A 5116-nucleotide genomic window follows, 5' to 3' on the forward strand; every position below is an offset into this window, starting at 1 on the left:
CTCTCATGTTAGAAGGCACAAAAAATACCACTGGGGATAAACTGCCTCCTCAAAGTACAGTCGACCTTAATGATGTGAATGGAGTCAGTCTCTTAGGACCTTCATTTGCTGATGTGGCACAACTCAAAACAAGAAGAAACATCTGTGAATGTTCATTAATAATTGGAATGTGGAATATAGGAGGCACGAATTTAGGAAAATTGGAACATGTCAAAATTGAAATGGAATGCATAAGGATCAAAATCTTAGGCATTAGTGAGCCAAAATGGACAGTATTGGACATTTTGATATGGACAATCATATAGTCTGCTATGCTGGGAATGACAATTTGAAGAGGAATGTGGTTGCATTCTTCATCAAAAAGAGCATTTCAAGGTCTATCCTTAAGTACAATGCTGTCAGTGATAGGATAATATCCATATGCCTACAAGGTAGACCAGTTAATACAACTGTCATTCAAATTTATGGACAAACCACTAATGCCAAAGGTGAAGAAATTGAGGATTTTTACCAATTATTGAGTCTGAAATTGATCAAACATGCAGTCAAGACACATTAATAATTACTGGTGATTGGAATGTGAAAGTTGGAAACAAAGAAGGATTGGTTGTTGGAAAATATGGTAATAGTAACGGTCCCAGAGATTGCATGACAAAATTTTGAAAGACCAATTAATTCTTCAGTGCAAATACCTTTTTTCAACAACATAAACAGCAACTATACATGTGGACCTCACCATACGCAATACACATGAATCAAATCAACTATATCTGTGGAAAGAGATGACGGTAAAGCTCAATGTCATTAGTCAGAACAAGGCCAGGGGATGACTGTGGAACAGGCCATCAACTGCTCATATGGAAGTTCAAGATGAAGTTGAAGAAAATTAGAACAAGTCCATCATGGCCAAAGTACAGCCCATACAGACACATAGGCATACATAAATATATGATTCAGCCGTTGTGCATCTAGGTATTTACCCAGTGAAGTAAACGTTTATGTCCACCAAATGTTTATAGCAGCTTTACTGATAATTGCCAAAAATTGGAAACAATCAAGATGTCCTTAAATAGATGAGTAAACAAGCTGTGGCACATTCATATAATGGAGTATTATTCAGCAACAAAAATAAGTGAGCTTTCAAGCTATGAAAAGCGGCGGAGGAATCTTAAATGCATATTGCTAATTGAAAGATGTTAGCCTGATAAAGCTACATATTGTATTATTCCAAATACATGACATTCTAGAAAAGACAAAATTTTAGACAGTAAAAAGATCAGTGGCTGCCAGCAATTCAGAGAGGTTTGGAGGGATGAATAGGTGGAGCACAGACATTTTTAGGACAGTGAAACTATTCTGAATGATACCAGATTGATGGGTGCTTGACACTACACATACTGCTTTTACAGCATCAAACAGCCAAGATACCGCCCAGCATTTCCACACACATACACAGACACACAGGTAAACATATACACGTTCCTATCAGTTTTGTGTGTGACACTCTAGTTTTCTCTTTAAGTGAAACCTACCACACACTGTTCCTTGTTCTTATTGTACAAATCCCAGGAGCCGACTGAAAGAACAAGTCTGACAGACAAACCATGTTCTGCCAATTTTGAAAAAGACTCAGTGTTATTTTTATAAGTATTCGCAAAGGCTCATATTTCTGCAATCTATGATGAGAAAAGGCTAACAGGCGCTATAAATCTGGTACCAGGAAATGATTTTTTTTTTTTTTAATATCTTCTTATGTAGTTCAGAGAATTGAGTTTTCACCATGATAAATCTCAGGGTTCTAGACCAGTCTTGGGGCAAGCTTATTTACTTTCCACAAGTATCACAAATGAATTTCTAACCCCCAAATCTCAAAGTACATTTTTTCAGTCTTTATTCACCCTCTACATGCAGGTGTTTACTGATCACTCATAAATCCAAGGCTGGAGACCAGAGCACTACCCGAGTTCACTGTGTAACATTCTTACAGGTGTGTTCCTAGATATCTTGAATCTCATACGAGTTTATCTTCTCTCTCTTCCAGGCTTTCCCTCATGCCCCTCCACCCACAATTTTTCAGAACTCCCTTTTCTGTACCTACTTCTGTTTGAGAATGACTTAATTTCTTTTTAATGAATAAATGCTTCATTCACTTTTGTTCTTTAAATCCTGTCTATTTACCTTCTATCTTACTCTTATAATTCACCTTTTCTAAATCCTGAAGCTGCTGTTTTGTTCATGTCCTATGAATTCTTTTCTGGACTGTTCATAGGGCCCTTGAGTTAACCGATATCTCGAGTAGAAAAGACCCTTACAATGAAATGCAGAGTACATCACTATCGGGTGTTCTTTTGCCATTGCTTTCCTACACCAAATCTGACACATATATTCTGATTGAGCAAACAGCAAATATACTGAAAGCTTTTAGATGGCCAAAATATTAATTTTTTTAGCTTTATGCCTCAGGTTAAGTCAACTATTGAGGAAATCAAGAGCTGAAAATGGGGACTTGATTCTTTCACACCCATAATAGAAGACAGAGACTTTTAACAACTCGAGGTTGTAAAAAAGCCACCATGGAAACCTCTTGTGGCTGTTTATCCAACATGTTTCCAAACCTCTGCCTTGGCTTTCAAGCCCTATAAAGAATCAGTATCCTCTACTGATTCGTCGCTTCAACACTGTTTAAAACCAATCTTGAGAGAATACAGATTCACTTCTCCTAATATTTTCCATTCAATTTCTGCACACATAGTCAGGAAAAAGACAACTCAATGGACTTCTTCAATGCTCTTTCATTTCTATGCTATGAGCTTCTATATCCCTTAAGGTGACTGTGATGGTAGAAGGAGTATGACAAAAAAGGGAAGAAAGAAGAACCAAATGCTAACAAAATCTCTTCAATCACCCAAAACAAAATCGTGCACATTAAGCTCCCATTTTGTACTATTATTAAAGAGAAAGACAGATGGGGGAGGGGGAGGTGCTTGAAAGGGCCCTGCAGACATTTTTTTTTTTTTAATCCACTAATCCACAAAGCCCCCTAGTGAGACTCTCCACTGGCTACTTCCAGATATGCAGATGTCTAAATTATTTCAGGGCAAAACTGAGTGCCTAAGTTCCCTTCTCTTTGATTCTCTTTCCCTTTATTCCTGACGAGGTGGCTGAGTGGTTAAGGCGATGGACTGCTAATCCATTGTGCGTTGCATGCGTGGGTTCGAATCCCACCCTCGTCGTTTCTTCTTACCCCACTTGCCGTGGGAGTAAGATTTGGAGCCCTAGGTTGCACAGTGGTTAAGAGCTTGGCTGCTAACCCAAAGGTTAAAATTTTACTAGTAGGAAGCACTGGAGACAGGATAAAAGGGGATGGGGAGAGGAAAGGTGAAGGTGACACATAATGGGATGAAGAATATGAAGGGGAAGATAAGAGGAGGGAAGTGGGTGTGGGTGTGGAAGAACTAGAAGAGAAGGGGTAAGAAGGTTTGGAACTAGGTCTTTAGGATGCACAAAATATGGATGGCCAAAGAAGTACTTTGAGACTACCAGGGTTGCCTATGTCCCCTCTGTTCTCTCTACAAGGCAGGAAGTCAGAAAGTTCCCTTCCGCCCAAGGAAAATGGACTATGGGTGTTTTTCCAATAGGAGCATGCAGCTGTTTTTGCTCAAGACTTTTGTGGTTTTAAGAGAGCTTAGCAGCTCTTTCCACCTCTGGAAATAATTTTTCAACTGTGGATGCTGGAAGACTTAAGGTTTCCTGAGAAATCCCTTTCCTCTGCATAGCATCCAAACACTTCACGGTTAACAAAGAGTTGGGGTCACAGATCTCCATGACTGGTGATTGGACCGATATTTTGCTGACCAGGAAGACCTGGTGGCATAGTGGTTAAAAGCTATAGCTGCTAACCAAAAGGCTGGCAGTTCAAATCCACCAGGCACTCCTTGGAAACCCTATGGGGTAGTTCTACTCTGTCCTGTAGGGTCACTATGAGTTGAAATCCACTTGATGCAACAGGTTGTTGTTTGTTTGCTGACCAAGATTATATGGGTAGGTGTGGAAGTGTAGAAGGAATGGGAAAAAGAAAAGCAGATGGAAACCTTCCTCCTGAAACTGCTATCTGTTCATTGACACAGGCATAGGTGAGGGAAAAAAGAAGACTCAAAAGGAAGTTGTCCAACAGTCACTTCCCCCGACTTTCCATCTGTCTTTTTCTTCCCAACTTCTTAATAATAATGAGAAATTGTAGTAAAGGAGAACAGGCGGTCTATGACATGGTGGGATCTTGTTGCTTCACCATCAGCAGGTCCTGAGTGAGCACCCTCTTTTATTCCAGTTCCTCCCTACGTCATTGTTCTTACGCAGTTAGGTTGGGAGGCCCAAAGAGTGTCCAGGACTATGGTCCAAGAGAGTAACTATCAAGCAATTTATCCTTTCTGTGAGTAGGAAAAACACAAGAAGAGATATTCAGGAAGAGAAAAATGGGAGAAATCTGAAACAAATCTGACCAGAGTCAAGTGCCAGTCAGCAAGAAAGGGAAATAACACTTGGAGGTACTGGGAATTGAACCCAGGGCCTCGTGCATGCTAAGCACGTGCTCTACCACTGAGCTATACCCCCTGTTACAAGAAAATCATCAGAACAATTCATAATACTGACTTCCAGCATGGTCTGTAGGCATATTAAAAGGCCAGTTTTTGCAAGTCAAAATCCATTATGTTCAATTCTTGTGTTCCTGAATTGCATCAGGCCTCACAGCTATGCCAGGAAAATGAAAAAAAAAAAAAAAAAAGCATTCTAACCAAATGACTCTGAGATCTGCCAACAGCTTTTGGCTTCTTCAAGGACAGCTTTTAGCCAACTGCCTAAAAGTCTGTCAGTTCAGTCCACCACGAGGGAGAGTCTCGGGATTGAACGTTCTGTTAAGCCTTTTGATTGTCTTCTTGAAACGTCGTTCTTCTCTGCCTGTGAAGCTTACAGAAAGGCACAAAAGATAGTACAGGGGAATAGAAAGATGAGTTCCATGAGTGCTGCGAAAGAATGAAGATCCAGGTGGGGATAGAAGACTAGAGGTTAACTAATTCACACTACTTGGCCAAAACAAGAGCCCTGGTGACGCCTTCGT

At 40.1% G+C, this 5116-nt stretch overlaps 2 non-coding genes across 2 annotated transcripts; one reads left to right on the forward strand and one right to left on the reverse strand.

The window, feature by feature from the left end:
- The first annotated feature begins 3151 nt into the window (after nt 1-3151).
- TRNAS-GCU (transfer RNA serine (anticodon GCU)) lies at nt 3152-3233 on the forward strand. Its single transcript has one exon. It is a non-coding gene; the product is annotated as a tRNA-Ser (tRNA).
- A 1306-nt stretch (nt 3234-4539) lies between these two features.
- TRNAA-AGC (transfer RNA alanine (anticodon AGC)) lies at nt 4540-4611 on the reverse strand. Its single transcript has one exon. It is a non-coding gene; the product is annotated as a tRNA-Ala (tRNA).
- Between the last annotated feature and the right edge of the window lie 505 nt (nt 4612-5116).

The sequence above is a fragment of the Elephas maximus genome, chromosome 1 (genome assembly GCF_024166365.1).
Source record: "Elephas maximus indicus isolate mEleMax1 chromosome 1, mEleMax1 primary haplotype, whole genome shotgun sequence".
NCBI classification, from domain to species: domain Eukaryota; kingdom Metazoa; phylum Chordata; class Mammalia; order Proboscidea; family Elephantidae; genus Elephas; species Elephas maximus.